At 41.1% G+C, this 22,267-nt stretch overlaps 1 protein-coding gene across 7 annotated transcripts in view; it reads right to left on the bottom strand.

Annotated features, from left to right (window-relative positions):
• LOC106561286 (casein kinase I) overlaps positions 1 to 2,688 on the bottom strand; it is a 62,745-nt gene extending 60,057 nt beyond the window's left edge. For all 7 annotated transcript variants that reach the window (XR_006757057.1, XM_014125067.2, XM_014125068.2 and 4 more), the window contains exon 1: positions 2,501 to 2,688. The gene's annotated coding sequence lies outside the window, so the exon portion shown is untranslated. The remainder of the gene's footprint in view (positions 1 to 2,500) is intronic.
• Between the last annotated feature and the right edge of the window lie 19,579 nt (positions 2,689 to 22,267).

Below are 22,267 nucleotides of genomic sequence, written 5' to 3'. Positions count from 1 at the left end.
AGTTATCAAAATGTTACGCCAGGGTAAGCCTACACAAAACACAGCCCTTATTTTAAGTGTTTCCAAAATCCCCTATGGGAAACATGAATTGTGAAAAAACGATTAGAACCATTTCCCTGTTTGACCGCTAGGTTTTATGGGTATTATGAATCATAATGTGGTACACTATAATGTGTGGAATGACACAGTAGCCACTACACTGCTGTTGTTGTTTGATGTGTGTGTGTTTCAAATGCATTCTCACTCTACCTGAATAGCTAACAACTTCATTTTTATAGAGACCTGTGTATTCTTTCCATTCACGGTGTTTAATCAAATGAAACAATGTCACACCGTCATGGAGTGAAGTTCTTATGTTGCCAAACGTTACACAATGGACAGCTCAAACTATGACAAATTAATAATAAAAAATACAAACAGGTTGTTCATACCTTTCTAACAGATGGAAATGTCCTGTTCAATTTGAGCCTTCACAGGGCTCCTTTAAGACAGTATCTGATGGTAGAGTGCAAGTTTTGGTGTCATTTTAAACCTTACTGTATGCTCTGGAATATAGGTTAGGCCTAAAGAGCATTATGGGTTACAAAGAGCGTTTCAAAAAAAATTCAGCTATGATAAACCCCTGCTACACAGTGATGTAACATGGACAGTCCTGTGTTACCATGGAGTCAAGAACATGCAGTGAAGAAAAACAAAAATTAACACCTGCTCGCCAAGTTTAACACACTGGAAACACAGGCAGAAAGGTTGGGAAGTCTGCAAGAGTAAACTTAAAGCAGGAGTAATTTTGTCTGGATATAACAACCTGGCCACAGGCCTAGATTAACAGGGGAAAAAATTGGCAATGTTAAATCATCTCTTCAAAGCTACAGAAAGATGCAGGACTGCCACCGATGGTCTCTGACTAGCCGATCAGAATCAAACCTCCAAGCAGCATAGTTAACTAGCGTACAATGTACTTAAGGTAGATCCGATGGTACATTCAACGCATGGTACATTTATTTTCAACCAACCTTTGGCCTACTTGTCGATACTTTCTACATTCTCGATGTGGAAGGCAACTGGTGTCTTATAAAATGTCTGTTTCCAGTTGTTGGTGGAACTCTGATACCCAGAGAATATTCCACAAAAAAAATGTTAATCCACACCTGTGCCTTCCAAGTCAAGAATCAGCAAGTAAAGGTTGTTAAAAAATAAAAAGTTTCATGCTTTGAATGGATCATTTGATCAATCTCCAGTGCAAGCTAGCTAACTATGCTGCTGGAGGTTCGATCTGATCGGGTAGGGCTGACTAGGTTGTCTTCATATTTAAGACTCATTGGAACATACTGCCCAAGCTTTAGTTTAGTTTTGGATTGGCATGGTGAAGGGTGTGAAACTATTGACGACAACCGTCCACGATTCTACATGTTGAATTGGTTAAGACTGCTGGCAGGGGGTCCCTGTAACACACCGCAGGTACTGCAGGCGATGGGACTGACTTTTTTCGACTCATTTCATAATTTCATTTTATTTATTTAGCCAGGATAGCCCACTCAGTAACAATTCAGCCACTGTTTTCCAAGGAGTCCTGGGTTCCGTAGATCGTCAACTTGTTATAGCCTGATACTTCCCTGTTAACATTGTCTTAAATTCCAACCCAAACAGGACCAACACCTCAACGAACCTGTAGAGTAGATTAAACTAGAATTATTTTTTACCAAATTCTTACTTAAAGTTATTTCACGAGATAGCCTCTATTATAAGCGTCACATCTTGAAGGAGGATGTGGCTAGGCCACCTGGACAAGCCATTGAAAAGTTATTGTACATTTTATGACGAGCCTCAACTACTTGGACCCCTAACTTCTGGACAGGATCAAGGACCATACCGTTAATATGATATAGATAGCATAGCCAGTTAGCGAACGTAGGTTGCATACTACTTCAGGAAGGGTTCGATTAGTTAGCTGGAAAGACGAATATTGTTTAGCTGAAATGCTCAACTCAGACACCTGGCTACTTTGGTTCTGACAAGGTTTTGAGTAACGAGACAGATACTGGACCTAACTTACTGTAGCTAGCTTACATTAGCTAACGTTACTTATGATAAACTAGCGACTCTCCGTTTTACTTATTAGAACATAAAACGAATCCTTAATGTTAACTATTAGCCCATAAACTATATAACTAGTTAGTTAATTAACTAATGACGGAAACTCGCACTTGACTGGCAACAAACACCAACCACTCCCAATCCCAATGCACTGTCGGCACCAAACATAAACAAAACAGTGAAACCAAGATGCACTCCCTGTGTGGTCAAAATGTTGTCTAGGTAGTTCGTTAGCTAGCTGGCTAAAGGTAGCTAATTGTCCAGACACTGTCTTTAGTTCAGGCCATTAAGTTGTTAGCAAGCTAGCTGCTAAACCTAGCCTAGCCGGCGTCGTTCAGAATAGCAGCGGCTAGCTTTAGCTATTAGTCAATGTTAGCTTGCGAGGTTTGTGAAAATATCAACTTACTTTCAATGTGATCCTGGGTGCATTTACTCATTTATTTTCCGTTTGTGTAGTGACAATTCCGCCAGAAACAAGGTCGAGATGTCAATTTGGCAAAGGTTATGTCAAGCTATGCCTCCCAGAGCCCTGTTCAGTTCGCCTCCACTGATATGAAAATGTTCCGGAAGTGTTGATCCAAACCAGAAAGGAAGGAAGAGGCGAAGCGAGAGATTTTACTCCGCCCAAAATCTGTCTACGAAAATAAAACCAAGTGCGGAGTTTTTGTATGGCGGTTTGGTACAATTGTATAAATGCTAACAGATATTTTGTGGTTTCGACATGGTGGGATATTTTTGCGTTGTCAAATTAATTATGCGAGAAATGGCGGTAGAAACGCCTTTATGCGCAATTATTGATAGCCTATAATAACAATCATATCGATGTAAATTTGGGAGTTACACGATGACTTATTGTGTGGTCCTCCCACTACGACAAGGGAGACCATGCAGTTTGTTAGGCTACAGATTAAGCACATTTGGATGAACTTCACAGGGTGGTGAAAGTGCACGGTATGAGCTTGATGCTCCTTTCCAATAAATGCCGAGGGTCTTATTCTGGTGACATGATGATCGATGCTTGACAAATACAAAACATTCCTGCTCTTATCCATAATAATCTCATCATGTACCAGGGCTCTCTGACCCTGTTCCTGGAGAGCTACCCTCGTGTAAATGTTGGCTTCAACCAGAGTTGTAAACAGGGGTGAAGAAGATTTCATTTCTTCTCGGTATGTGACCTCCCACGCACCTGCACCAAAAAATATATGTGCCCTGGACTTTCTGCCGCTTTAAGCGAGACAAAAAATGGCCACCCCCTCCTACCCCTGCTAAACGAGAATAGGCTAGTGTACAACAGCAGTCGGTCATAGGTTTGGCTTCGGGTCAATTTTTTTGTCAGCTAATAGTCGACAGAACAGAATATAATAGTGGCCCAATTCATTGGCAAATTAAACACTTTTTTTTTTTTTTTACACATCTGGTTAGTAGGCTATATAATCATGTCAATAACACATCCTAATATTTTCGAACTGATTACACTTGATAAAATCACCAATGTCTCTTAAATTAGTTTTACATTTCTTTGTGCATTGATTATTTGCAATCAAGAGAAAATGTACTATGAAAAAGTCTCAAAAGAAAGGTGGATAATGAAAATAGAAGTTTCAGGCAAGAATTGACGGAGAAATATGCATATTTCTCCAATGTCAAATCAGTGTCTTGTTTGCAACGAAACGTTTGCAGTTTTCAAATAATTAAATATTAGACATCCTTATAAATCTTAACATGGCAGTTTCAAAAGTTATCTTTCCTCCCAGACAGAGGTTCCACCAAGGCAGAACAATTTAAGCTTCAACTGCTGGCTACTCGTCCATTGTTTAACCTAACAACAAAAGTGTTTCCCTATAAACTGCCTGGGATTAAACATTTTCACTTTTCAGAAAGTAAAAAGCTCAATAGCAAAGTACATTTTTCCTCTAATATTGAAAGCTGCAGCTCAGCTTCAGAATGTCATAGCGAGAAATCAATATATCCCCATATGCATGAGTCACGTATTTTGTGCGAATTTTAAAGCTGGTTTCTAGAATAATGCATCACGAAGTTAAGTGTTATAACAATGCTTATCTGGATATTTTTATTTATTTCAAAATGTAAAGCTAAAAATGTGTATAAATTTTGCCATTTTCTTCACTCAATTTGAGCCCTGGTTTTAACCAAACACACCAAGCCCTTCCCAGGCATAAAGGTATTTAAGGAGTGCATAAAGACAGTTTTGGTCGATTTGGTTATACCGACAAATCTATGGATAGCATAATTGGGTCTGTCAAGAGGTAGGCCTCTTTTATTTTCTTTAATAGGAAGAAATAGGCTCCAGTATAGCCCTCTTGTTGTGAGTGAAGTCAAATAAAAATGAAGACAATTGTCTAAATCAATTAAATTCAGCACCATTTGCTGTCCACCTCTCTTTGATTATGCCTCAGCCGCTCCAAAGCTATTGTTTGCCCGCTTGCCTTTTTATACTGAACAAAAATCTAAACGCAACATCCCATAATTTCCAAGCATTTACTGAGTTACAGTTCATATAAGGAAATCAGTGAATTGAAATAACTTCATTATTGCCTTAATCTATGGATTTCACATGACTGGGAATACAGATATGCATCTGTTGGTCACAGATACCATAAAAAAGGTAGAGGCGTGGATCTGATGTGACTACCATTTGTCTCATGCAGCGCAACACATCTCTTTCGCATAGAGTTGATCAGGCTGTTGATTGTGGCCTGTGGAATGTTGTCCCACTCCTCTTCAATAGCTGTGTGAAGTTTCTGGATATTGGCGGAAACTGGAAAACGCTGTCTTACATGTCCATCCAGAGCATCCCAAACCTGTTCAATGGGTGACATGTCTAGTGAGTATGCAGGCCATTGAAGAACTGGGACATTTTCAGCTTCCAGGAATTGTGTACAGATCCTTGCGACATGGGGTGTGCATTATCATGCTGAAACATGAGGTGATGGCGGCGGATGAATGGCACGACAATGGGCCTCAGGATCACGTCATGGTATCTCTGTGCATTAAAAATGCCATTGATAAAAAGCAATTGTGTTCATTGTCCGTAGCTTATGCCTGCCTGCCCCTACCATAACCCCACCGCCACCATGGGGCACCCTGTTCACAACGTTTACATCAGCAAACCGCTCGCCCAACCAACGCCATACACGTGGTCTGCGGTTGTGAGGCTGGTTGGACGTACTGCCAAATTCTCTAAAACGACATTGGAGGTAAAGAAATGAACATTCAATTCTCTGGCAACAGCTCGGGTGAAAATTCCTGCAGTCAGCATGCCAATTGCCCACTCTCTCAAAACTTGAGACATCTGTGGCATTGTGTTGTGAAACAAAACTGCACATTCTGAAGTGGCCTTTATTGTCCCCTGCACAAAAGTGCACCTGTGTAATGATCATGCTGTTTAATCAGCATCTTGATATACCACACCTGTTGGGTGGATGGATTATCTTGGAAAAGGAGAAATGCTCACTAACAGAGATGTAAACACATTTGTGACAACATTTTTGAGAAATAACGCTCCATAATTTATGTTAAATGAATTTGATGGAACGTTGGTGGAGCACCACAGTGCTGCATCTCTCCAACAGCACCCATTGACGAGCTAAATATGAGAGGGGTGGTTAGTGTAAAAATGTATATATTGGAAAGATTATATATTTCAGGAGAGATGTTGATGAAACCCACAGCCTGGATGCTGTCCATTGAAGGACAGGTGGTCATGGGGTCACATACCAACTTTGTGAATGGGATGGCTACGCTCTTCGCAAGCTACTATAACTTCAATCTACACTAGCTGGAGGAGGCCTCATGCACACTTGAGTTTGTTCAAAGGTAATCTAAGACTCAAGCTAACTCATTTATGTTTGGTTTACACAGACAAATCAGATCAGCACTTCTGCCAATCATTGGGCAAAAGATCAGAATTGGACTGCCTGTGTAAATGCCTTATACAGTGTATTCTGAAAGTATTCAGACCCCTTGACTTTTTTGTTAAGTTACAGCCTTACATTTTGTTAAGTTACAGCCTTATTCTAAAAGGGATTAAATGGTTTTTTCCCCTCATCAATCTACACACAATACCCCATAATGACAAAGCAAAAACAGGTTTATTGTACCCTTCCCCAGATCTGTTCCTCGACACAATCCTGTCTCGGAGCTCTACGGACAATTTCTTTGACTTCATGGCTTGGTTTTTGCTCTGACATGCACTGTCAACTTTGTGACCTTATATAGACAGGTGTGTGCCTTTCCAAATCATGACCAATCAATTGAATTTATTACAAGTGGACCTATCAAGTTGTAGAAACCTCTCAAGGATGATCAATGGAAACAGGATGCACCGGAGCTCAATTTCGAGTCTCATAGCAAAGGGTCTGAATACTTATGTAAATATGGTATCTGTTTTTTATTTGTAATAAATGTGCAAAAATATCTAAAAACCTGTTTTCACTTCATCAATATAGGGTATTGTGTGTAGATTGATGAGGAACATTTTTATTTAATCCATTTTAAAATAAGGCTGTAACGTAACAAAATGTGGAAAAGGGGAAGGGTCTGAATATTTTCTGAATGCACTGTATATAGCTGTAGGCAGCATACTGGGCCTCCTATTCACTAACTTGCAGATAGTGGGGTTTAGTACTGTGATTCAGAAGTGTTCAGGATTTGTGCAGCAGTGTACCCTGCATGGATGGTGTTGATATATGGTTTTAGGCATTTCATTGGTTTTAGGAATTGTGGTTGTAGCTCCACCTTGCTCTCTGATAGGCCAGACAGACATTAATTCCATATATTAATTACACCTACCCAGGCCTCTTACACCAACTCGACCTCTACCTAGAGGCAGTTTCTGACGGGGTCTCTGATGAATGCACACACCTATTGCTTACATCTATTCAATTGTTCTCCCTCTTTTTCTCTGTTTTATTGTTTTAGAGGCTTCATGGGCATCAGTCCACACATGGCCTCCAAGGTGGCTTCTGGGAAGGTGATGAGCAGAAAGTCTGGAAAAGTTGTGGAGAAAAAACGTGGCACTATTAATCTACGTGTTAACCCTTTTGAAAAAGACGATAGACTGTGAACCGATGGAACAGTTCAAGGAGCTGTCAGGAACAGTTCCGGCACTCATTTTTTTTTACCACTTCCGTTCCTATTCCTCGATTTGATGATAGACCGAGTTGTAACATTTCACCTCACCCCTTATAGGTTGGCTAGGCGGTGTTGTTGAAGAATGACTTTATTGGTATGTTTCTACACTGGTTATTAGGGATGTAACCCCGGTTCAAATGTTTAAGATACAAGTTCATTGGTCTGCAGGACCCCAAACCAGTCCAAATGTAGCATTCGTCGGTCAGAAAATCAATTCAAACATTACAAATCGCCGGTTCACTTTTTTTCCCCTCTTCTTCAAACTAAGCATGGAACTGTGTTGACAGTCATTTTGCATGCTGAACAACCCCTGGCAATATCAGTAGCCTAGTCAAACTGTGCACTATGGTAAAATATGGTCTTTTTTTTTTAAATGTACAAGATTTTACTGTAGTATTAATCCTGTGAAATTATAGTAATTCACTGGCAACTGAGTAGCATTAAAATTACAGTAAATGTAATAAATTACAAGAGTTTACTGTATTATTTATCCTGTGAATCTACAGTAACTTACTGCTAACTAAGTTGCAGTAAAAATATAGTAAATATCAAATTACACATTTTTACTGTAAATAGAATACAGCAAAATACTGTTATTTCACAGAAATTGTGTGGATGATTGAACAAAAATCCAGTAAATTGTTGTATTATGATTACAGTAAGACTACTGTATAATATTTACTGTAAAATTACATGGAATTTTTTACAGTGCAAGTTCATCCACTCGCAACATATTTCCAGCCTCCAAACAGTGGTGAATGGAAAGAGACATCTGTTACAGAAAAGACCAAAACGTATTTGGCGATTGACATTATGCCAGAATTAATGCCGCCACTGCTGTCTGCGCGCCTCAGACAATCATCTCTGCCTTGGCAAAATGTCAGTGTTCTCATAGCACAATCGCATTTTGGAGTGTAGGCTACAGGCTTACCACCCGTTTTCAAGTATTAGCTAATTTCTCATGTCTCTGACACATGATAATGATAAATAATGATGTAATAGCCTTCAGTTTTCTTGACATTTTGTTTTCATTATTGTGATAGGCTGATGTTTTACCAGTACAGCATACCCACAATATTTATTTTGTAGGGATGCAGTAAGGGACCATACTTCCTTACTTTCACCTCACCGCTGGTTGTAAGTAATCTGATTTAGATAATCAACAAGCTAGTTATCTAGCACACCTGATTCTAATTAGGGTTGGAGCGAAAACCTAGCTCTTCAGGAACTGGGTTGGAGAGCCCTGATTGACAGCGTGCAGGTTAATCTAATCCTTTCCACAGATGGCAGATTGTCTGCAGGTTTTCGCTCCTCCCTTGTACTTAATTCATGAATTAAGGTCACTAATTAGTAAGGAACTCCCCTCACCTGGTTGTCTAGGTCTTAATTGAGAGGGAAAAAAACAAAAAACAGCTGACACTAGGCCCTCCATGGAATGAGTTTGACAGCCCTGTACTAGGGTGACCACTTTTAAAAAATACCCAAATGCGGGACAGCAGGAGGATTTTGCGAGACATTTGCCAGGAGAGTGTAACCTTATAAAAGACCTTGTCCGAGAGAGATTTACATGGTTATCAAAACATCCCGCCAGGGTAAGCCTACACAAAACACAACGCTTATTTTAAGTGTTTGTAAAATTCCCTATGGGGAAAAATGAATGGTGGAAAAACGATTGCCACCATTTCCAAATCAAGCAAAACTCCCACTTCTTCCTTCTTTTAGTTATCCATAGCTCCCTTTTCATAGAGACGGGCACATTTCAGCATTTGCTGTATGATTGATGAGAAACTCCATATTGCAAATGTACGGTCCCTTACTAGACGTCTGAGAACGTTTGTAAAATTCACGGACGGCGGCGGGTCGTGCACCGGGGCTGGATCTTCCGGGAAGTCATCGAACGAAGTCTCTCGGACATTCGGTTTGCGTTTTATAAAATTTTCACATTTTTGTCATTTTTCATCTGTCCCGGGAAAATACCACCAGAGGGCGAATGGAATCATATTGCAAATGTACAAAACATCACCAATCACGACGTGGCCTTTTCTCCTAAACGGAAAAGACTTTGAATATGAAACTTGGTGAGCATAGGTTTGGCATAATGGGCAGTTGGCCCCGAACAAGATGGAGTGGAGGCCTCAACGCTTTTTCAGTTAAGGCCATTTTTCTGGGATTAAAGGTCAAAAATGAAAATAGAGCGCTAATTTGACCACTTCACGCCAAAGTACATGAGCCTACGGTGTCAGGAAAAAAAGAACCAGACATTTATCTACCGTCATTTAAGAGAAATCGTACAGTGTACAATTGGTGATGTTCAAAAAAATGAGTTTTTTCCCCCAAAAAGTTACAGATCCAGTTGCAGCGTGTTCAGATGAATCCATTAAGGTGGGTTTTGGAGCTCTGCGAAATTTCTGTGATTTTCTGAAATAACACAAACTCATTCAATCCTCTGTAAATAAGTCAGTTCTTAATGTAAAGACTTAAAACTCAATATTCTATAAGAACCTAACCCAAGGAGGATATGTGTTCACTTTATGCTTCCTGTGTCAACCAGAAGTGCCTTAAAATGGTGTCATAGGGGCTGTTTCGAAGGGTTAAAAAGGTCAGATCTTTCCACAACTTCATATGTGTGATTAGGCAACCCTCATGAACTGTAAATCAGTCATTTCTCCCAACAGATGTCAAAGAAAAGCACACACACACACACACACACACACACACACACACACACACACACACACACACACACACACACACACACACACCACACAGCCACACGCAAGGATGGAGTGACACAGTGCGGTGCTTAAAGACACACAGAACCTGCAATGGCATTACCATTATCTGTAGGCTGTGCCGAGTTCAACGCGATGCCCCGCTTGACCGTAGCTCGCGGTCTGAGCACAGCGACCTTGAAAAGAAGTAGGCCCAAAATCAAGTCTGGACCTAAATTTCAAGTGCTTTTGGGTGACAGCAAGAGAACCGTTAGGGTTAGAAGCACAATTCGACCTCAGCAACGTTCCTGAGGTCCTTCCGATCTATGCAAGCCTAACCTTGACCATGTGGCATTAACCCTTAACAGTGAAAAGAAGGTGTTTACATCAAACAGTTTGCAATGACCTCTCTCCCCATAGGAATACATTGCCTATTCCCCTTAATTCAACCTGAAGCCTATGTGGGTTATGAATGCCTTATGAACCTGTCTTCGATGACAATCCATCAGGCTATTGTGAGGTCTACCTGTGTCGATTCTAAGCTTCCTGGAGCAACCGGAAGTTGTTAAAAACACCCTAAAGGTGTTTTGATATAGCCAACCTGCAGATTGTGAAAATCACTCAATTCAACCCTGTGTAAATCAGTCAATTCGTAACGTAAAGACTTAAAACTCAGTATTCTGTAAAAGCCTACCCCAATGAGGATATGTGTTTACTTTAAGCTTCCTGTGCCAACCGGAAGTGCCTTAAATTGGGGTCACAGTAGCTGTTTCGAAGGGTTAAAAAAGTCATATCTTTCCAAAACTTCATACGTGTGACTAGGTAAACCTCATGAACTGTAAATCAGTCATTTATCCCATCAGATTTCCAAGAAAAACTCACACACACACACACACAGCTAGCACAGAGTGACACAGTGTGGGGCTTAGAGACACACAGAGCCCGCAATAGTTACCTTTGTTCGAACTATCAAAGAACCGTCAGACCTAGAGCTCTGAAACTTTAGAAACCTGTTCTAGAGCTCAAGTCGATAGTGCACTGTGAGTTATGTGGCTCTAGTAGGTTCTCAGACCGAGAAACAGCCTCGTACATTTGCAATAACTTCAATTCATTTTGATCATCACGAACAAGACGACATTTAGAAATGTCCCAGAGTCGCAAGGCTAGGTGCATTGAAACCGCCTCGGCCCGTAGAGACGGACCCCAACATTTCTGTCTGATAGCTCATTCAAGGACACCGTAGCAACGCCCTGAAAAAGTGGATTTTCAGCACCAATTAAAGTCACTGCTCAGGCTCCAAATTACCTATCAAGCCGAAACTTGGGATTCGGGGTTGCCTCAGCTAGGCCTACACATAAAGTCAGAGCTGGACCCACAGCTAGAACGTAACTACATGTTTTACATTTTTATTATGGTTTAATCTGAAGGCGCTGTGAATTATGGGCCTGCTCTGATATATGTGATAGTTGGCTTCTAAACGAGTTGGAAAAAGTGGGTTTGGTGTCAGATGGTATCAGTTTGGTGTCAGAATGATATCTAATTGACTGATGGACGCTGACTTGCTGGGTGACTTTTGTACATTTGCAATATGTTTAAACAGTGATAGACCATCACCAAAATGACATTTTGAAATCAGTAGGGGCGCCCCTAGTCATTTTTCAAAAGAATCGTTAAAAAACGACAGAGTCCCACTTCTCTCATGTCACCATCGAGCGATGGAGAGGAACCACTACCACCGAATGTACTGTACATTTGCAATATGATTCAATAGTGAAAAAAACATCACCAAATGGACATGATGAAAACACCACAACAAGCGATGGAGAGGAACCACAGTCACGGCCCGGCCATCCCGAGTTCATCGGGCCAGTCAATTTTGCATTTCTGCAGTATTTTTGAGCATGTCAAATTCGTGTCAAATGCCATGGCATTTGAGCATGTCAAATGCCATTTCAACATGGTTCACTGACTTTTGGGTTTGGAAACCGACTTCCTATGATCATACATGGCAAATGGACAAACATCCTGATTTGGCACATTCAATACTTTCATGTTGCAGTTGGACATTTATTATGGCATTTGGAAAAAAAAGAAAAAAAAGTGACTTTTGACTTCAACTTTTAACTTCCTATGAAATCATATTGCAAATGGACAAAACATATGCCTAATGTACAAGCAATTTTTTTTTTTATGTCAATAAAATATGACAAAAGTATGTTCAGAAAGCGGTCCAGAAAGCACTTTTTTAAGGGGGTGATACGTTTTAGAATTTGTTTTTCATTTTTTCAAAATTTTACTCTTGGGTCTTGACTTGTGTTACATTTGCAATAAGAAAATTCACGGTGGAGCACACTCGCCATCTATTAGATATTTGCTGTGATTTGACACATTCAATACTTTCATACATGTATAATTGACCAAAAAATAATTGGACATTTCATTTGGACATTTCCATTTGGCATTTGGCAAAAAAAAAAGAAAAAAAAAGTGACTTTTGACTTCGACTTCCTATGAAATCATATTGCAAATGGACAAAACATATGCAGCTGTACCCGTGTGGCTCAGTTGGTAGAGCATGGTGTTTGCAACGCCAGGGTTGTGGGTTCGAGTCCCACGGGGGACCAGTATGGAGAAAAAAATGTATGTAATGTATGTCATTCACTACTGTAAGTCACTCTGGATAAGAGCGTCTGCTAAATGACTAAAATGTAAATGTAAATATGCCTTATGTACAAGCAAAACATTTAATTAAATGATGTCAATAAAATATGACAAAAGTATGTTCATACAGTTCTTATACATGTGTAATTGACAACCAAATTGAAAGAATTTCGAAAAACGGTCCAGAAAGCACTTTTTTAAGGGGGTGATAAGTTTTCGTAAAAAAATTCATTTTTTAAAATCTGGCTCTTGGGACTTGACTTGTGTTACATTTGCATTATGAAAAAGTTACGGTGGAGCGCGCTCGCCATCTATTGGACTTTTGCGGTGTGACACTTGGCATTTGCCATATGGCATTTGCAATATGATTTGGATGAAACGGCATCCAAATGAGTGGTATTGGACATCGTGGGTATGTTTCGTACAGTGCCAATATGTTCCCATTAATTTTTGTCCATTTCATGGGGGTCTTCCCTTACAGGCTCTAGGACTTGAGAGGGTTGCACGGCTTGTGCCAATATTGCATGTAACTACTTCTCTGAGAAATCTTTCAGCCCCAGGAACCGCTCCCCCGCAATCACTGATTTCTATCTTCCTGGACCTTCTCTCCACCTTGGCAGTGCCATTAATTACCATAGCTATAAATGCCACAAAGTCCACCTTCTTAACCTTTAAAATGTCAGGATCCTGCAGTGTAGGGCTATCCACTAACATGGACTATTCTGGTGCACCATTAAAACCCTCAACCATTTTCACAGCTGCTGCATATGAAATGCTCTGTACAACCCGGACTTTGGCCACCTCATTCTCTGTCACCCTTGTGGGGCATTCGGAAGACGTGGCTTCATGGTTCCCACAGCAATTGCAATACATTCATCACTTTTATAACACATAGTATGATCCTTTCTACAACTTTGACATCTCAGCGTCTCCCTTCTGCAAACATTTGCTACATGACAAAAAGCTTTACAATGATCACACTTCATTGGTCTTAGGGTATATTACCTACAGAGTCAGAACATTTATCCTAACTGCACTTGAGTAGGGAGAGACTCCATATCAAAAAACAAAAGAACAGAAACTTTTTCATCATTCACCACAAGATTCACGTGCTTCAATCACTCCAGGAATATTTTTAATCTCTTCAAAAATCAACTAACCACGAGACGCCTGTTCTGAAGAGACACACACGACACATCAAACGTATCAAATCGGTTAAGACACAACGCACGTTCCTTCTGATCCACAAAAAATTGAAACAAGCCCGCCTCTCCTGATCCTCACAGCCTTCACTTTACCCTGCACTCTCTCCACCAGTTTGGATAACTCAAATGGTTTCTTCAAGATTGGTACTCTGCTCAGTTGCTCCTTATAAACAAACCATACTCCTACTAGATGTGAAGGCTCATTCTCATCCCTGTACACTACTTTGCTCCGTGTTCCATTCTTTTGGACAATACTCCGATTCTACTGTATTGTATTCAGAATCCACTTCATCATCTGCTTCCGCCATCTTTTGTGCGTCATCGGGTGCTCACTTCCTGCTGTCGTCCGTCGTTCTGCCTGGCACCATTTCTCTGTGACTGCTAGGTTTTTATGGGTATTATGACACCTGGGGCTTTATAGACTTGTTGCAGATAAAAGGCTGGTGGTGATAACAGTGCACATAATACTTTTTACAGTTAAATTCCTATGTGCTGCATAAAAATGACAATTTAAATGGGTTTACATCGCATTTTCAACTATTAATGATAGGTTTATCTAAAAAAAAAAATGTTATATAGCGAGTGTGCCCACTCTGGTACTGGCACGTTCGCTCTAGCCAACAGCGCACAGATACAGTAGTCTACTGTTTCTGCGAGCTGTTGCCTAAAGCACACATAGAAAGACGCCTTTTGCCTACAAAATGAGATTATGGACAAAAGAGCGAGATATTTATTGAAAAGGGGCATCAAGCTCATCACCTTGCACTTTCACCAACCTGTGCAGGTGATCATAATTTATTTAATCTGTAGCCAAATAAACTGCACGCTTTCCGAAGTCGTAGTGGGAGGACCACACATGTCATAGGGTGTCTCCAAGTACATATTTGATATGGATGGTTATTATATCAATATTTGCACATAAATGCATTTCCACCAACATTTCTCGCATAAATAATTGCACCTACACAAAAAGATCCCACTTTGTCTAGCTATTTTGTTTTGTCGACATTGTAGGCCTACTTTACTTGCATAAAAGGTTGGATAGAAACCTGGTTATAGAGATAGGACTCATCATGGAAATAACTGGTTTTTAGCATAGACCTTGCCATTGAGGGTTTCCACCATTTTAAAGTAGTCAACTGGGTGGGGATTCCTATGAGTTGGGAGCAATCTGCCAAGTAGAAATTGACTACTTTAAAATGGAGATAGCCTCAATGGTGCTACCCATGCTGTCATAGACGCTATAATGGCAGATAAAGATGAGTCCGATAATCTCTATTGTTACAGGCTTTGGTTTTTCTGTGTTGTATTTCGAGGTTGGATGTTATCATGTGGGGCGCACCGATTGGTGTCACCTTGTTAGTCTGTATTATACCTGTGCTGGTTGGTCATCTTGTTAGAGGGAAGGTGTTTCACCTGTGCTGGCCCAGTGCTCCAGTTGTCTTGGGAGATGTAGGGTTAACACTTTTCGTTTGGCGCTCCCCATTTGAGTTCTAGACAAACAATCTTTTATCTGATTGTCTCTGTTTTGCTCCACATTTTGTTTTGCTTCCTGTCTTTAAGTTTGATGTGGGTTTTTCTTTTGTTTGCTTCTTCTTGGGCAAATTTAGTGGGTGCTCATGGTAGATGTCTTTTAGGTCCCTTCCTAAAATCCCACCTGTTTCGTTTTGGTTGTTGTTAGTTTGTCTTTCTGTTTGAGTGACAATGTTTGGTTTTCTTGCTTTGGAACGTAACAAAATGGGGGCTTGTTCAGGATCTTGTTTCCCATGAGTATGGTAGTCGCTCTAATCAACTACTCTGAAGCTCTGCCCAGATATTTGAGTGTTTCGAAAGACACTTTTGTGGTAGAATTCCTGTCACTGACATGAGGGGTTAGAAGATTCAAATCAAATGTTATTGGTCACATACACATGGTTAGCAGATGTTAATGTGAGTGTAGTGAAATGCTTGTGCTTCTAGTTCCGACAGTGCAGTAATATCTAACAATTCCTCAACAACTACCTAATACACACAATTCTAAAGAGGTGAATGATAATATGTACATATAAATATATGGATGAGCAATGGCCGAGCGGCATGGGCAAGCCTCGAAAGATGGTATAAAATACAGTATATGATGAGTAATGTAAGATATGTAAAAATTATTAAAGTGGCATTATTTAAAGTGACTAGATTGGTGGAATAATTTTGAAAGTTGCATAAACACAAAGCTTTATAAAATAAAAACCATGGAATTTAAGTTGGAAACGTTTGTGGAAAACCATATGGAAGATGCTAGATAAATGTACAAGAGTGAATCTGCTCGTCATTGCAAAGCCTTATGATGTCAAGGTGGCATCTGACGATCCAAAAGCAGTAGTCAAAGAGTTAGTCTATACTGCTTCGGTGGTGGAAGAGGTAATCCTTCCAGAGGGAGGATGATGAAAAGGTTCCTACGGGTGGTAGAGTACACCCCAAAGGCATGCAACTGTGAGCAGTAGAACTAAAGGAAAAATGTTAACAGAAATTAGAGCTCGAGCACAAGGAAAAGGAAAGAACGTGAGGAGAGATTGGAACAACAGAAATTAGTTGGAGCACAGAGAAAGACAAGATGAGCATGCAGCCAAACAACAAGAATGTGCAGCCAGACGAAAACAAGAAGAATGTGCGCATGCCATTCGATTATAAGAGATGGAGCTGGAAGCGCGTCAAAGGGAGATAGATCTGGATGTACTCCGAATCAAGTCAGGCCATCCTACACCCTCAACAGAGTTTGATCTTGATCGGAACAGTCGGCTTGTACCTCCATTCAACAAAAAGGAGGTGGATGTATATTTTACTCTGTTTGAGCGGATTGCCAAATCCCTAAAATGCCACAAGATATTTGGTCACTGCTCCTCCAAAGTGTTCTTGTTGGAAAAGCTCAGAAAGTGTACCCCGCTTTCTCTTGATCAGAGTTAAGATTATGACACTATTAAAGCTGCTATCCTTTCGGACTTACGAGTTGGTCCCAGAGGCATACAGACAATAGTTCGGTAAATTGCAAAAGACAGAATAACAAAGCCATGTTGAGTTTGCAAGGGATCAAGCATGTATTTTTGCTCAGTGGTGTGGTTCTCAAGAGGTCAAGGACCTTGAGGATTTAAAGACACTCATACTTCTCGAGCAGTTAAAAATTGCCTTCACAAAAGGGTTGCTACATACATTTAAGAGCACAAGGGTCTCACTCTTGAGAAAGCTGCAGTTCTGGCAGATGAGTTTGTGTTGACACATAAAACTACCTTCAAAGCACCCAGTAGTTATCCCTATGCAAAAGCAATCCAGAATGCTCCTCCTACTGCAAGGTTTCAGTCCATTTCTACTGTGCCCAAAGATAAAGATTGGCAGAAAACTATTTTCGTATCCAACTGTTTTGTCATTCCTGCCGTGAGAAAGGACACATTGTCTCTCATTGTCCTAACTTGAAACAGAAAAATGAGAGCAAGAAAAGCTGTTTCTTCTAGTGAGAGCACTACAGCCCATTAAGTTTCTGGTTGGGCAAACAAGATTTGGATCAGGTGTATGAACCCTTTGTTTCAGACAGGTTTGTGTCTCTGCAGAGTGGCAGTGCTGTTAAGCACCAGCGAAGATACTGCGAGACACTGGGGTAGCCCAGTCTTTCATTTTGGAGGGTGTTTTGCCTTTGTCTGTCACTTCAGCAACTGGTTACAGTGTTTGTACAAGGCGTGGAGATTGGTTGCATGGAAGTTCCTTTGTATAATGTGGAACTCGAGTCTGATCTTATTTCTGCTTCCGTTGTTGTGAGGCCTAGCCTATCTGTGAACGGGGTCTCCATTTTGGTAAACAATTTGGCTGGAGGGAAGGTTATGCTAAACCTTGTCGTTTGTAAGGAACCCAGAGTAGAGGAACCTGATAGGTTATCAGAAAAGTACCCTAGAGTGTTCCCAGCGTGTGCCGTTATGTGCTATATACAGTTCAAGTCAGAAGTTTACATACACTTAGGGAGGAGACATTTAAACCTCGTTTTTCAACCACTCCACAAATTTCTTGTTAAACTATAGTTTTGGCAAGTCGGTTAGGACATCTACTTTGTGTATGACACAACTAATTTTTCCAACAATTGTTTACAGAAAGATGATTTAACTTATAATTCACTGTATCACCATTCCAGTATACACTAAGTTGACTGTGACTTTAAACAGCTTGGAAAATTCAAGAAAATTATGTCATGGCTTTAGAAGCTTCTGATAGGCTAATTGACATCATTTGAGTCAATTGGAGGTGTACCTGTGGATGTATTTCAAGGCCTACCTTCAAACTCAGTGCCTCTTCGCTTGACATCATGGGAAAATCAAAAGAAATCAGCCAAGACCTCAGAAAAAACATTGTAGACCTCCACAAGTTTGGTTCATCCTTGGGAGCAAGTTCCAAACGCCTGAAGGTACCACGTTCATCTGTACAAACAATAGTACGCAAGGATAAACACCATGGGACCATGCAGCCGTCATACCGCTCAGGAAGGAGACTTGTTCTGTCTCCTAGAGATGAACGTACTTAGATGCAAATCAATCCCAGAACAGCAGCAAAGGACCTTGTGAAGATGCTGGAGGAAACGGGTACAAAAGTATCTATATCCACAGAAAAACAAGTCCTATATCGACAACCTGAAAGGCCGCTCAGCAAGGAAGAAGCCACTGCTCCAAAACCGCCATAAAAAAGCCAGACTACAGTTTGCAACTGCACATGGGGACAAAGATCATACTTTTTGGAGAAATGTCCTCTGGTCTGATGAAACAAAAATAGAACTGTTTGGCCATAATAACCATCGTTATGTTTGGAGGAAAAAGGGGGAGGCTTGCAAGCCGAATAACACCATCCCAACCGTGAAGCACGGGAGTGGCAGCATCATGTTGTGGGGGTGCTTTGCTGCAGGAGGGACTGGTGCACTTCACAAAATAGATGGCATCATGAGGGAGGAAAATGATGTGGATATATTGAAGCAACATCTCAAGACATCAGTCGGGAAGTTAAAGCTTAACCCCAAGCATACTTCCAAAGTTGTGGCAAAATGGCTTAAGGACAACAAAGTCAAGGTATTGAAGTGGCCATCACAAAGCCCTGATCTCAATCTATAGAAAATTTGTGGGCAGAACTGAAAAAGCGTGTGCGAGCAAGGGGGCCTACAAACCTGACTCAGTTACACCAGCTCTGTCATGAGGACTGGGCCAAAATTCACCCAACTTATTGTGGGAAGCTTGTGGAAGGCTACCCTAAACGTTCCACCCAAGTTAAGCAATTTAAAGGCAATGCTACGAAATACTAATTCAGTGTATGTAAACATCTGACCCACTGGGAATGTGATGAAAAAATAAAAGCTGAAATAAATCATTCTCTCTACTATTATTCTGACATTTCACATCCTTAAATAAAGTGGTGATCCTAACTGACCTAAGACAGGGAATTTTTACTAAGATTAAATGTCAGGAATTGTGAAAAACTGAGTTTAAATGTATTTGGCTAATGTGTATCTCATCTTCCGACTTCAACTGTATAAGAAAGTCGCCGGGAGCAAGTCTAGTGTTGAGGAGGATATCTGATCTGTCCGAGATGTTCATGGTTGATCCTATTTCGCTAAACCTCCTGAGTTGACTTCTCCTTTGGAAACCCCAAAGGTGAGTGAGTTTGTTGGACCACTGAAGGAAGAGAGGGTCCATACAGTTGATACTTCGATGTCTAGGAAGCATTTGATTGCTGAACAGAGTAAAAATGTTCCTTTCTCCCCTCTTTTGCTGAGATACATCCAGAAGAGGAGTTTGATTACGTTTGGTGGGTGACATTGACAGAGATGGTGTTCTAATGAGGTGCTTTCTAATGGCACTTTTTCGCGCCACTTCTGGGCAGGACAATTGGCAACGCGTATCTCAAATTGTCGTTCCAGTTCCACTTCAACAAGAGATACTGAGGTTGCCTCACGATGGTAGTATGGCAAGCCATCTTGGGGTCAACAAGACGTATAACTGTATTTTGCTTAACTTCTGGCCTGGTCTGAATCTGGATGTAGTGGCATACTGTAAATCCTGTCGCGTTTGCCAGCCGACGGTTAAACCGAACCAAGCTGTACTGGTTGCCCCTTTGCAGCCTATTCAAGCCTTTGACAAACCTTTCAACCTGTTTTGGTGAACTGTGTTGGTCCTTTGCCCAAAGCCAGGAGTGGTAACCAGTTTCTCTTGAGTTTGAGAAAGACTGAGATGAAGGGGTCCCTCTTGTGCTGTTTGCAGTGCAGGAGGTTGTTCATGAATCTCTGGGTTTTAGTCCAAATGAGCTCATGTTTGGACATCATGCCAGAGGTCCTTTGAGCTTGCTGAGAGAGAGGTTGTTACAGGGCAACACCTTAAACCCCAAAACAGATCTATTGGAGCACTTCAGAGCTTTTCGATACAGATTGCACTGCGCCTGTCAGTTTTCCAGTGAGAATCTAGAGAAGGCGCAAACAAAAACGTTAAAAAAAATGAAAGTTTGGTACGACCGAAAGGCCTGAAAATGCACTTTGAATGTGGGAGACATAGTCCTGGTTTTGTTACCCATTCTTGGGTCACCGTTGCAAGCTCGCTTTTCAGGCCCTTACCCTATAATGAAAATAATTGGTCATCTGGATTACCTCACCACACCAGGGTGCAGGAAAAAAACAGTGGCTGTGTCATGTCAACATGTTGAAACCCCTCTTCACCCGCTACGATCAGGCGGTGATGTCGGTGGAAACCGGTAGTGATGTTCTGCCTGTGGCCACTGCTGTCACCATTGACTATAGTCTTCCTCAAGCATATGAGGAAAGCCCAATACACCCTGTGCCAGTTAGACGGTTGAGTAACTCAGGGATTCTAGAAAACCTTTATCTTTTTGGCACACTTGTCTCCGGAGGAAAAAGGCTACATTGTTGCACTGCATTTGGAATATCAGGGTTTATTCTCAGATGTGCACTCAGACAAATGCACTAGAGCATGACATTAACGTTGCCCCAATCAAACAAATTTCACTGAGGAAAATCACGAGAGGAAAAGTTACTACGGATATTGCAGAAGTTTCCTCTTGAAAAGGACAACTGGAAGATTGTCGCTCAGGGGTGGGTAATCAATAAGTTCTGTGTTTTGCATTTAGCCACTTCGAAGCCCTGGCACACAATTTACTTTGACTGCACGTTTTGCAGTTTTTGGAATGAGTATTGTTTTGGTTGGGCTCGTGCCAAGGGGACGAGAGTTATAGAAGCGTTCGTGAGTTTTTCAAAAATGTTTGAGTTTAAGGCAACTACAGAAAACAAAACGATTTTTAAAACGATTTTTAAAACGATATATAAAAATTGTTTCAATCTATATATTTACATTTTTTTTTTTACATATTTAATTGAAAGCCTGTAGACACCAATTGTTTTTACCCCTTTTTCTCTCCAATTTCATGGTATCCAATTGGTAGTTACAGTCTTGTCCCATCACTGCAACTCCCGAATGGACTTGGGAGAGGCAAAGGTCGAGAGCCGTGCGTCCTCCCAAACACAACCCAGCCAAGCCGCACTGCTTCTTGACACAACGCACGCTTAACCCGGAAGCCAGCCGCACCACCGTGTCAGCGTGCATTTTGCCCACCCCGCCACAGGAGTCGTTAGTGCGCAATGGGACAAGAACATCCCTGCGGCCAAACCCTCCCCTAACCAGGACGACGGGCCAATTGTGCACCACCCCATGAGTCTCCAGGTCACGGTAGAGCCTGGACTCGAACCAGGGTTTCTAGCGGCACAGGTAGCACTGCGCTGCAGTGCCTTAGCCTACCGTGCCACTTGGGAGGCAGACACCATGTTTACATTGGAGAAGGTGATGCATTTATGTTGATTATGTTGTGCAATGAAAGTTGTTTTGTGTTGGTGGTGAGCAAACTTGTCCAACAAAAATGTAGGATATATTTGTTGTCTTAAGGGGGAAGGTGTTACAGGCTTTGGTTTTTCCATTTTATATTTTGAGGTTGGACATTAGCACATGGGGTGCACCGATTCGTGTCACCTCGTTAGTCAGTCTGTGTTACGCCCGTGCTGGTTGGTCATGTCATTAGAGGTTAGGTGTTTCCACCTGTGCTAGCCCAGGTGTTATTTAAGAGTGGCTGGCCCAGTGCTCCAGTTGTTTTTTCTATTTCACCTTTATTTAACCAGGTAGGCTAGTTGAGGACAAGTTCTCATTTACAACTGCAACCTGGCCAAGATAAAGCAAAGCAGTGCGACACAAACAACAACACAGAGCTACACATGAGATAAACAAACGTACAGTCAATAACACAATAGAAAAATCTGTATACAGTGTGTGCAAATTAAGTAAGGAGGTAAGGCAATAAATAGGCCATAGTGGCGAAGTAATTACAATTTAGCAATTAACACTCAAGTGATATATGTGCAGATGAGGATGTGCAAGTAGAAATACT

Source organism: Salmo salar, chromosome ssa10 (assembly GCF_905237065.1).
Source record: "Salmo salar chromosome ssa10, Ssal_v3.1, whole genome shotgun sequence".
Classification (NCBI taxonomy): Eukaryota; Metazoa; Chordata; class Actinopteri; order Salmoniformes; family Salmonidae; genus Salmo; species Salmo salar.
Note: the sequence above shows the minus strand (reverse complement) of the source record. Positions and strands in the feature narration are given on the sequence as shown.